The following is a 12,373-nucleotide window of genomic DNA, read 5'->3' on the forward strand; positions in this document are numbered from 1 at the left end:
TCATTCTTATTAAACTCTAAATAACCAAAGGACCTAATTTGGAGTTCATTCTTGGATTTCTCTATCTGTGCTCACTTCCTTGGGCTTCTTGTTTAGTGTCCTGACTGAATTGATTTCGGAAGCTACGGATTTTGGTAATAGGCCTTCTCTCCACTGAACTTCAGTCCTCTCTGTCCAACCAAACATCTTTGTTTGGACAATAAGCAAATATCTCAAAGTTTTAAATGTCCAGAAGAGCTTTGTACAGTTTCTCATCCACTCACTTATCCTTTAATCTTTAGCACCCTAATCTCATTAAATAATGACTATTTAAAAAGAATATAACTCACAGAATATATTCTATCTAGAAAGTTTCTATATACTCATATGTGATTCAAAATTAGTTGGCAACCTGCATGGCACTCTGCTTACTCACATTCTACCATAAAAATCAATTCATTTTAACTAAATGAAATTTAACACTTCCTCCACCAATCCATGCATGTTGTAATTTTTTGAATGTCATATATACTTTTCTCATCCAGAACACTGAGTACACATTTAGTCATGAGTGCAATTAAAACTTTCTCAAAACTTGGATGTAATTACTATAGTTTCTAATTATGTTTTGAGTGGCCAAGATTCTTTAAAATGTGAAACTGAAATCAATATGAAAAGCAACTGATTTTAACCAGTATTATTAGTTCTGAATATCTTCAGATTGATTAATAGGTTCTTAAGTAAGTTAAGGATAATGTGCAGTACAGTTATTTAACTTCTAAAGTGAGAAAATATTTTAACTGTACATGAAATGCCATAGTTGTTTAAACATATATTTGCGTTTAATTTCAATGTTCACCACACCCAGGAATGTTATGAACTCTGATAATATTTATTTATTTGTTTGTTTTTTGAACTCTGATAACATTGAAGTTATAGAATACCCATATACCCATTGATAAATATTTGAAAAAGTAAATATAATCTGATGCTTTACAAATTAATAATTTATCTATAAATTGAAAGCTCCTTTAAGGACAAATGATAACTCTCATACAAAATTTGAGAAAAGCAGGAGATTAACAGACACTAGAACTGCAGGATTTTGTTGTACACAATACAGGATAAGATGTTGGGGGTTCATTGTGTCTTTACTCACATCTTCCTGAATTATAGGAAATGTTTCTAACTTGCTGTTTTGGACAGCACTGTGATAGCACATGACATACTTTTACCACCAAGTAGTATACTTTTTAATATCCTCTTACAAAATTTTCAGCAGTATGCCATGTCATCTAATTACTCAAATCCTTCTTATGTCTGCATAAACCAACACATAATTAGAAGCTTGATGAGGACTGTTTCTCATGATTGTATGTCTTGTACCAAAGCTAGTAATGATTTTCCAGATTATGTAAGTTTCATGGGTCTCTAGAGTCCATGTCATCAGACTTTTCTTTAATGATAATGTTCATAATTCATTTTTATCATCTAGTGATTGATAAAACTTCCTGTAAAGATTTATCACAAACTCTCTGGTCTATAATTGTTTTAAAATTATTTTAGAGAAAGGGATGTAACATAGAATATTTTATATGCTCTTATTATATTTTACAAAGTCCATTCTCTATCTTACCCTATGTTTAGGGTCATATTATAGATTTATTTATTCCACACAGGGGAAGTATCTTAATAAATCTTCTAATTTTGTTTAAATATATGTATATCATACCTCATTAATGTTTCCAACCCTGTTTCTCCTATACATTGTTATTTTAATAAATTCTATTATATGCTATCTGAAGTGTTCCTTCTCTTTTAATTATTTTTTAACAATTTTAAGAAGTTTGGTTAGTATATTTTTAACTTTCTTGTTTTCAAATAATCTTTATTATAAATTTGTTTCTATTAAATAATACATAAAAGAAAAAAAATTTCATATTTATAAGATACATATGACTTTTTTATGCATATATACATTGTGTTATATTTAAATCAGGATAAATAAATTTATCTCTTCAAGCCTTTATCAATTCTTTAAATCTTTCCTTCTGATTCTTGAAATATGCAGTATATTATTATTACCAGCAGTCATCCAACTGTCAATAGTACACCAGAATATCTGCTATCTAACTATAATTTTAACCTATTGCTCAACCTCTTCCTGATCCTATCTTAACCTACTTTTTCAACCTCTATTAACCACCATTATATTTCCAACCTCCATGAAATAAACTTTTTTTAAATTTAATATATAAGGAGATCATATAGTACCTTTCTTTTGCTGACTGGTTTATTTCATTTAACATAATGATCATCAGTTCCACACATGAGTAACAAATTATCAGATTTCATTCTATTTGTGTCTGAATAGTATTGTGTGTGTGTGTGTGTTATTGTTTAGATATTAGGTACCCCTAAAAGCTCATGTTTGAGACAATGTACGAAAGTTTGAAGGTGAAATATGTGGATTATGAGAACCTCAATCTAATAAGTGGACTGATCTGTTAATAGGGCTTAAATGGGCATTAATTGTAGGCAGGTAGGTTGTGACTGAAAGAGCTGGGTTATTGCGGGCATGCTTTTAGGGTTTATATTTTTTCCGTGGTGAGTGGAGCTCTCTCCCTGTTTCCTGGTGCCGTGTTCTGAGCTGCTTTCTTCTGCCATATCTTTCTGCCATGATCTTCTTCCTCTCCTCTGACCCAGAGCAATGGAGTTGTTGGTCTGTGGACAGAGACCTCTGAAACCCTTAGCACCAAATAAGCTTTTCCTCCTTTACATTGTTCTTGTCAGGTGTTTAGTTCACCATAGTGAAAATGCTATGTGTTTGTGTGTATGTAATACATTTTATTTATCCATTAATCAGTTGATGGACTTGTAAATTGTTTTCATTTATTGGCTAATTTTAAGAGTGATGCAGTAAATATGGGAATAGAGATGTCTCTCCGCCATACTGATTTCTCTTACTTTGTATGTGTTTCCAGTTTGGGGGTTGTTGGTTCAAAGGGTATTTCTGGTTTTAATTTTTGAAGAGCTTCCATATTGTTTTCCATTTTTCATTATGGCTGTACTAATTTACATTTCCACTGATAAAATACAAATGTTCCCTTTTCTAGACATCTTCCCCAGCAGTTGCTATCTTTAGTAATTTGATAATAGCCATGCTTACTAGAATGAGGTAATGACTTGTGGTTTTGACTTGCATTTCCCTGGTGATTCATAATGTTGAGAATTTTTTCATGAATCTGTTTGCCGTTTGTATGTCTTCTTTCAAACCTGTATATTTGGTCCTAACACCCATTTTTTTTTAACTGAGTCATTTTTTTTCTTTTCCTGTTGAACGTTGTGAGTGAAATGACAATCTACAGAAAGTGAGAAAATATTTGCAAACTAACTTAATAATTGTTTATGAAGAGTTATTTACTTTAAAGAAAAAAAACTGAAACCAAACTCACAATCTCAAAGCAGCACATCTATTTGTTATCTATAGTTTTAATTTTTAAGTAATCATTTCCTTTACATATATGGAAATGTATGTATAACAAAAAATGATTTCATGAAATTGTGATTTTTCTAATATTGGTGGTAATTTTTGTGTTTCCATCAATGTCTTATGAAAATATTTCCTAAAGTATATAAATATATATACCAGAGGACAAATTAAGGAGATTTCAAAACATAGCTCTATGGGTATAATCTTCAGCTTCTTGGCTTCCCACCCCAAATATAGTTATAAGACACCAAAATATAGTACATGAGACCATTGTAAACTTCATATTCAAAAAAGAACATATATTGCTATAATACTACCAACACATAATGCATTTGTATCTACCAGATAAAATGTTTTATAATTTAGTTTATATAGATATTTAAACACATTAATTAGCATAATATGATTTTCATAAGGAAAGGAACTGTATGTGTATTGCTATGTAGTTTCAATTTGGTGGCATCAGTTTAATGAAATGAAACAAATACTGATTTTTTTTTTTTTTTACAATATAACAATTTCGATATCTGTGACAAAATGTGGTCACTAGATGGCAAATGCATTACACTTTCCAACATTAACTGTGGCTTTGGAACTAGTGATAATTTAAAAATTTTTTTTAGATATTATCTTTCTTGTCACAGTGTATTAAGAGGTGTGTGGTTTATTATCTGAATTTAAACAATCAGCAACAACAAGACAAAATTTACAATGTGTTGAACCTCACATTGATCATTAAGAAAACAAATGATGCAATTCCCATAGAATTATTGATGGGACTTATATAAAAACAGACTAGAGGACAAATGTAATGGTGACTCTATTAACTTTTATTTAAGATATTCTATATATCAGGCATTTTGTAAGCACTTAACATGACATTATTGATCAACATTCTGGTGGGTATTGTGTTTCTTTTGTTTCATTTTTAAATAACATTTGTCTATAATTTTAATTATATGACTGCTGCTGCTTAGACATTGGTCACTATATGTATCACTGAGTATCATTATAGTTACTATATACCTAGTACAGAGCCTCATTTACTTTTTATTATAAGTAGGTAAAAGAAACAAGAGTTAAATACTGTGTATTACTCAAACTATGTTAGTACAAATATCAACAAAATCTCAGTATTTTTCAATACAAAACTTCTGGGTTGGTAATTGGGCTGTAGCATCAAGCTCTGGAATTGAATCTGGTTTCTGATATGCTGCACATGTTCTGTTGATTCAGGAAAAAGGCTGCAGGAATAGATTTCATCTGTTATGTGCTGTTTGAAAATTTCCATGGTAAAATGCAAAATGCAATTTGAAAACAAGGCACAACACAGAACAGTACAAGGAGATATATATATATATATATATATATATATATATATATATATATATATATATATATATCACCAAGCTTCAGTAACTACCAATGCTTTGCATTCTAATTCTAGGAATTTTTGTATTTTTCTGTTTTCCAATAAGAAACTTTGATCATTGGGTTAAATAGTAAAAATTTCTAAATTTTGGGTTAAATAATATTGAAGCATAGGACTTATGGCTTCTTCAAGGCCTTGAAACAATACAGTTTTTAGGAGTTCTTACATTACTTCAAACACAGTATGGTTTAATAAAATGATATCAGTGTCTTTGTGTTGAGTTCAAATGTATGGCATAAATCATCACACTATATCTGGCCATGCTATAAAACATGCTGAACAAAAAAAGTTTCAGAATACAATTTGTTACATTCCTTCAGATATTTTTCTAATATTTTCATTGTTGTATGACATGAAACTAAATTTCACCTTAGAAGAGATGTAATTTTGAGAGCTGAGTATTTTCTTGACCTCTTTATCCCTTATTGATGCTTGTTCATACTTTCTTCTCAATTATAAACAATACATTAAAAAATGGAACCCCAAAATTATCCTATTTTTCCATACTTCTTAACATTGGAGTAAACAATGAAATGTTGCATAGATGGATACCTGGACTCAGTAGGAGTTTCTAAGTGCTGATTTTCTACTCCAGCACCATACTTATATCTCCAATTCACATGTACTAAATTTTCTAAATAATGACAGTATCAAATATTTACTTTCTCATTCAGTTAAAATTATACATGGATAGACACAACCTAAACATATTTTGTCAGGGAAACCAACAAGTATGGCAAAATTGTATTCACACACATTACATTCACATGTTCCTTTTTCTAATTTACTTCTTTAGTATTCCAACCATTATTAATAACCATAATAAGTAATTATGGTAGCAAACAAATGGGATTATGTGATGTGCTTTATCACTTACTAGGAGTGATTGCTTTAGTCAGCATTTTGCTGCTGTGACCAAAAGACCTGACAAGAACAATCAGAGGAGGGAAATTTCATTAAGGGGCTTGTGGTCTCAGAGGTCTCAGTCTATAGATAGCCAACTCCATTCCTCAGGGCCCAAAGTAAGGTAGAACATCATGGCAGAAAAGATATGGCAGAGGAAAGCAGGTCAAGACATGGCACCAGAAAGCAGAGAGAGCTCTGACTCCAACCACACCCTACCTACCTATAGTTAGCAGCAAGTTAATCCCTTTTAGGGGATTAATTAACTGATTAAGTTAAACCTCTCATAATTTAATTATTTCCCTCTAAATTGTCTTACACATGGGCTTTTAGGAGATACATCATATCTAAACTATAAAAGTGATTTTCCTGCCTTGAAGAAGTCCTTTACGCTGGTTATGATTTTGCTTTTTACTGAATATGTCACATTTTGCCCATGGAATATAAAGAATAAAAATAATATGCATGCTATTCCTGGGATTAGGAGACAAGTCCAGCAACAATAATATACTGTTAATTAAGTAGAGGATAGGAGAATTATTATTTGTTTAGGGGGTAGAATATATGTAGAATAATTTTAGAAAATGAAATAGAATGGACAGTTGCATAAGACCCATGTACTTATTGCTTAAGTCTAGATATCAGATTTTTGTACCAGTTTATAAAGGACTCAACAGATGCTGAACTCTTTATGAATATTCACTGATTTAAAATCTGCATAGCAATCATATGACATTTGTACTCTTATTTGTGAATTATATAGAGAGAGATTGAGATACAGTTAAGTTTAGTAGTTATCTCCAGGATCAGAGTCTAAGTACTAATTTCCCATTATGCTTTCAGGAAACACAGCCAGTATATTACTCTGAACAATTTGTTCTTGCAGTGGATAGCCACAACTAATATATTAAATAGATAGAACATCCAAGCAGCCATATAAAATATTCTGGTCACATGAAAAACAACATTCTGATATTTGTCAGTTGGAATGCACCTAGTCTAAGTTTTAAAATAAAATCTCTGAATGTTTTATTCTATTTTTTACTTCTTACGGTATTTAATTTTAGATATTGGTTTTAAAATATCAAATTCATAATATGAGATGAAATGCAAGCAGATTATGAAAATATCCTTGATTATGTTAAAGTATGCATATATATGTATTACTTATATATAAGTAATATACTTATATATTATACATATATATATGTATTACTTGCTATACATATAAGAATCTACTAAGATATTTTCCATCTAGAGTTCTTTGACAGAAAACTATATGTATTTCTTTCTTCCTTTCTTTTCCATCTAATCATTGACTAAACACTGTTGATTTCACCAGGATCTATTTGTGGAATCTACTCAGTTCTCTCCATGTCCACTAATTCTGCATTTCTCCAGAACATTATCACTGAAGTTTTCCAGTGGATCTCCTTGCCACACTGTCTTGGTATATTTAGACTGCCATACCAAAGGACCATAAATTCAGTGACTTAAACAGGGAAATTTATTTCTCATAGTTGTAGAAACCAGAAAATCCAAGATCATAGGGCTGGCAGGGAGGATTTGGTGTTGATTGAGGCCACTTTTCATGAGGCATAGATTTCTTATGTCCCTTTCCGCATTTGCTAAAAGTCACTGGCTTGATTTTTTGGTAACCAAGACATTAATACTGTAAAGAGTGCTTTATCATGAAGTAATTACCTACCAAAGCTGCCATCTCCTAACTATAACACCCTTTCTTTCTTTTTTTTTTTTAAGAGGAGAGAGAGAGAGAATTTTTTAATATATATTTTTTAGTTTTTTTCCAGTGGACACAGCATCTTTGTATGTGGTGCTGAGGATTGAACCCGGGCCTCACACATTCCAGGCGAGCGCGCTTCAGCCACATCCCCAACCCATCACCCTTTCTAATTTATCCTTCACCTTGCAGTGTGAGATCTTTTTAAATTACAAATTCATACACCTTTCTCTTCTTCCTGAAACTTTCCACATCCTTTTCCAATTGTTGGTAAATCACTGAAACTCCTTCCCTTCCCTTGTCTTTATATTTTAGGAGTGCCATTTAAACCTAATTTACATTGCATACAATTGACCCATTACATATACAAGTAAAAATCTTTTACTGTATTCCTACAATTGTGGAATCATCAGACTGATCAGTGTTAGAACATTTCCATCTCTCACTCTCAGTCATCTTACTACCATCTCCCATTCCCCTGCCAGTCCTGATTAACCACTCCTGCATCTTATTTGTATAGATTTACCTCTCTTGGAAATTTGAAATAAATGGAATCATTCAATATTTGGCTTTTATTACAGGCTTTTTCTACTTAGAAAAATATTTTCAAGATTCCTCCAAGTTGAAGTACATGCAAACACTTAATAACATTTTTTTTGCTAAATATTTCTTTATATGAATTTTAAAACCATGCATCAGTGGATGAACATTTGTTTCTGTTTTAAATGTCAGGTTTTATTCATAATACTATTATGAGTATTCATGTACAAGTTTTTGTGTGGATATATATCTTCATTTCTCTTGAGAATATAATTGCTAATTTGTTTGGTAACTCAAGGTTTACCATTTGGAGACACTATCAGACTTTTCTCAATAAACCTGCACCATTTTACATGCCCACATGGTGTGTATAAAGATTCCAACTTCTCTGCATCCATTCACTCAAGCATTTGTTATTAGGTTTTAAGTCACTCCAGTTTGAAGAAAGTAGTATGATGGTTATGATCTCTATTTCCCTAAGGACTAATGATGTTGTACCTCTTTTCATGTTGTTTTGTTTGTTTGTTTTTAGTTTTCCCAAGGCTTTTGAGATTCTTTATCATAGTTTATTTTATTTATCTAACTTCTCCAACTTAAACATTCTCCTTATTATTTTGAATTTGGCAGCTTGAGTGAACTCCTTTCAATTCTTTGAATTTTTTTCTCTCAAGTGTAGGCCTACATACTTCCCATTTCCTTTCCACTTTGCCCTGATTTGCTTGCCAAGGCTTACTTTATGCACATACAACAGGTGTGATTGAATACAGATCCACACTCAGGAGCACCCAATGCTTATTATTACTTGTTCTCATCTTGAAATTTTAATACATTTTAAACGAGAAATCACATTTATTTTTTTTTCTGTGGGCCTGAAAATTTGTAGTCATACTATTACCTGTATTATTATTATTACTTGTCCTTCTGTTTAGAAATACGTACAAGAAACTGTTCCTCACTTCTGTAGATCATATTTGATATTCTTCCTGAATCTATACCATAATTAATTATAATTTGTCATTTTCTATTATAAGCATGTTTACTTGATTTACCAATAGCTTGCCTTTCTTATCAATTTTTCTACCCTCAGAATCTAGTCCAGTGCCTGTATACCACTAGCTGTGGTACAATATGCAGTTCAACATCACAATTTAGCCTCAGGTGGTTAGGCGTATAGAAAATGTATTTCAGATCAAAAATTCTAGGGTCAGACTAGCTGGGCAGGTAGCTACTATCAGTTATAAGCTATAGACTCTGAGTCCTGCATAGGTCATTTAATGTTCTGTGCCATAATGTCTTCTTCTGAAAATGAGGCTACTAGTTCTAATCCCATGGTAGAATTATGGGATTCATTTAAATAATAAGTGGAGAAAAATTAAAATTCTGAAAAACAGTTACCATTTATCCATCATGTTACCTATTAAAATTATTATACTAAATTATTATTTGTTGAATAAATTTTTGATTATATGTGAAAGAGAAAGAAAATAGCACTACTACCTGGTATAAAATAACCAGAACTTTTATTGCACATATTAATTTTTATTATACTGACTTATACTGCTAGGAGAAAGGGTAATTGTACAAAAGTTTAGTTCATGAAGTCAAGATAGAGAATTAGGAATCTGGGAGCAAGCCCAGAAGGAAGAAAATTGATGCTAATAGCTAATACAAGAATCTTATAAGGAGGAAAGAAAAGCCTTCCATTTAAAATTATTTGATGACTGCAGGAATTGTTCAATGAAATACTAACACAATTTTGAGAAATTTGGATAAATAATGGTAAACTGTAGACTACTTTCCTTTTGCATATTCAGCAGTTATGCTTTCTCTTTTAAGTGTGTGAAGTTGGGTTTAATTGACTATAGGTAGAGATATAATGCCATTAGGAAGAAAGTACATGATATATAATTCACAGGTACAAAATTAGATGGAGTTTTTTGTTAGTCTACATTTGTCTTGGGTTCTGCATGCAGTCTCTACTCACCTGTTTTACATCATGAGACCCCATATCCCTTTACTTCCTCCTGGGTGTCTGCTGGCCTATCTCTGTTCACTCAAGAAAAAGCCTATGAACATGGCACTTTGTATATTTACAATTTTGCTACAATTAAAATTGCCAACAGAATTTTTAAAGATGGAACTAAATCAAGATATTTGATTAAGTAATACTTAAAAGGACAGAAAACTTTAAGCTTAATTAATTTATAAAATATTGAAATACTATTCAAATAAGAAGTTTTTAAACTGACCTTCTAGAAAGGCAAAGAATATAACAGCAAATCAAATTTCAGAGTGTGCATTTCTATGAAGGGTAAGAATAATAATGTGCAGTCAGACAATTTGCTTTCTAATCATCTTACTTAATTCAGTGATAGAACCTGGAAACACTAGGTAGACAGCTAAAATGTCCATTAACCTGTCTCAATCAAATATCAGATGTATTAAATGAATCTTCTTTAGGTATTGAATCAAAGCCAAGATATAAATGAAATTTCTTTCAGATATGTGCAATGTCTCTTTATAGCACAAAGAGAGAGATGTCCTTTAGAATGTCAGATATGTGAAGGAATGACTTTGGTCTTCCAGTGTAAGTATTTGAGTTAAAAGCACATAGAATCTCTCTATGAATGCAATGTTAACTCTGAAAATAATAATTTCCCAGTCAATCACACATTGTTTGATTCATTTAAGGAAAAGAAACTGTATTTCTCCAAAATTTCTGTTAACAATTTCATATATATGGATAATAACTTTGAAGTACCAATATTATTACTAATATCATACTGATTTTTGTACAGTGATGATATTTACAACAATAGAGATGGGGAAGAAGAAATATTCATGAAGTTGCCATGAGAATTAAAATAAGATCAGTTGCATTTTAAAATTATTCACAGCTACACAAAAAATACTGTCTTCAGCTGTAATGACTTTGTGTCAAAGAAATATAGGCAATATCATTTCAGTGGCTTTCACAGAGTATGGGAGTCCTTCTGGGTCAGGATCAACCTAAAGGTATAATTGTTCTCTCTAAAATCCAAAGACCCCTGTCTTTATACTCAAAGAAGTGCAACCAGAGACTGTGAACAGGTGAGGTGGACAGCAGATAGGTTGAAGAAAATATTGTTTCTGAAAATAGAAAAGGATAACGTTGAGAAAGTTGACAGACTCACATCTTTTAGCAATTGGAAAATAAGTAAATTAAATTTTAGAAACTGATCCGAGAGTGAGCACATAGTATATAGCATGGGTCTTGGAAAATAATTACAATCATTCATTGAAAAAAAGAACAGATTGTGCTGGTGGTGGAGAATGATGATTTTAGACCTGTGCATTGTGATTTAAGGCAGGTCTCAAAGGGTCATGCTCTGGAACTAAGATATCTGACTCCACATCTCCAAGGAAAGACGGATTCTGACAGGAGAAAGATTCATGGGAGGGCATCAGTTTAGCTGTGGGCAGGCAAGAGAGGGCCTAACTGGAGTGTGTGCACTGAAAAGAGAATAATATCCAGGGAGGAATCCAAGGTTCCTCTATGGTGAGAGAAATCTGCAGCAGAGACCAAGAGGTAGTCAGAGAAGCACACTGGGAGCACACTGGGCAGGTGGATGTCCTGAGAGCCAGCAGAGTCAGTGCTTAAAAAGAGAAGCCTGGCTCAAGGGCGTGAGATTATGAAAATCCTCCAGTCATTTTAGGAAGAAATTGGTGATTTGGCTTTTGGGTTTACTAATTCTGATTTTAAACTTCTGTCAATTTTTCATTTTTTGTCCTTTTCTCTCAATTAATTAAATCAATTTGGCAGCTGAACATCTTAAAAATTAGAATATCTCACTTTACTTTTTATTTTAACAATATTTAGATTTTGGTGAACGTATTTTGGGCATAGCAATCCTATTCTAAGTTGCTTGGTTTTGAACACCACCTTTCTGATAGTAAACAAAATATGAGTGACTGGATAATTTAATCAATTTAAATTAGATTTAAGATTATCTAATAACTACATTAATAAATAAAGTTATGACAAGAAAGTAATTCTCCTGTGCCCTTAAATCAATATTATGATTAAGAAACATCTGTGAAATAGTCTTTGATATGAATAAAAAATAATTTGATGATAATCATAATCAAAGTTTTTATGAAACAATTTTCACATGTACTAAAATTTATGTGAATTTTGGTCACATATAAAATTGATCATTTTTGTAAGATAGACATTTTAAACATACATGTATAGTATATAATAATTCATTGAGGCACTGAAACCTCAAATACTGAAAATAATCTA

The 12,373-nt window shown here is 31.6% G+C and overlaps 1 protein-coding gene across 1 annotated transcript in view; it reads left to right on the forward strand.

Moving 5' to 3' along the window:
* Positions 1 to 12,373, forward strand: part of Ncam2 (neural cell adhesion molecule 2) — a 472,605-nt gene that overhangs the window by 307,712 nt on the left and 152,520 nt on the right. The gene's annotated exons all lie outside the window — the stretch shown is intronic.

This window comes from Urocitellus parryii, chromosome 2 (assembly GCF_045843805.1).
Source record: "Urocitellus parryii isolate mUroPar1 chromosome 2, mUroPar1.hap1, whole genome shotgun sequence".
NCBI lineage: Eukaryota > Metazoa > Chordata > Mammalia > Rodentia > Sciuridae > Urocitellus > Urocitellus parryii.